This window comes from Poecilia latipinna, unplaced genomic scaffold (assembly GCF_001443285.1).
Source record: "Poecilia latipinna isolate Pla-1442-1.1 unplaced genomic scaffold, P_latipinna-1.0 Scaffold2568, whole genome shotgun sequence".
Taxonomy (NCBI): Eukaryota; Metazoa; Chordata; class Actinopteri; order Cyprinodontiformes; family Poeciliidae; genus Poecilia; species Poecilia latipinna.
Window position 1 is genome coordinate 42,517 of NW_015115184.1, and position 437 is coordinate 42,953.

The following is a 437-nucleotide window of genomic DNA, read 5'->3' on the forward strand; positions in this document are numbered from 1 at the left end:
ATCAGCCGTGACTAGTTTTTCAAGAACAATGTAAAACACGATCAGTAAATAAATAGCTTTTTTCCCATTTCATATTGTTTCTGAACTGTTCGTGCTTTGCTAGAGCAGCGGTGCTGCAACACGTCGATCGCAGAAGGTTTTGAGTCGATCTCAGCATTAGGTGACAAACTGACGCTGAGACCAGCAGGTCCTCCTCTGACTGCTTATCAAAATGTTCGTGGAAGCTGTAGGATCTTCAGAACAAACAGGTCATGATGCTGGGCTACTGATTATCCCTCTGTCTGGACACAGAACCAATAGAACCAGTTTAATAGCTAAAATGAATGGTTATATGCCAGACATGGAAAACTGGGATGCACTCCATGTCGTGATGTTCAGAATTTAGGTCTCATGGCATCTCAAGGTGTCAACATTGCAGCCAGTGGGCTGAAGGAAAT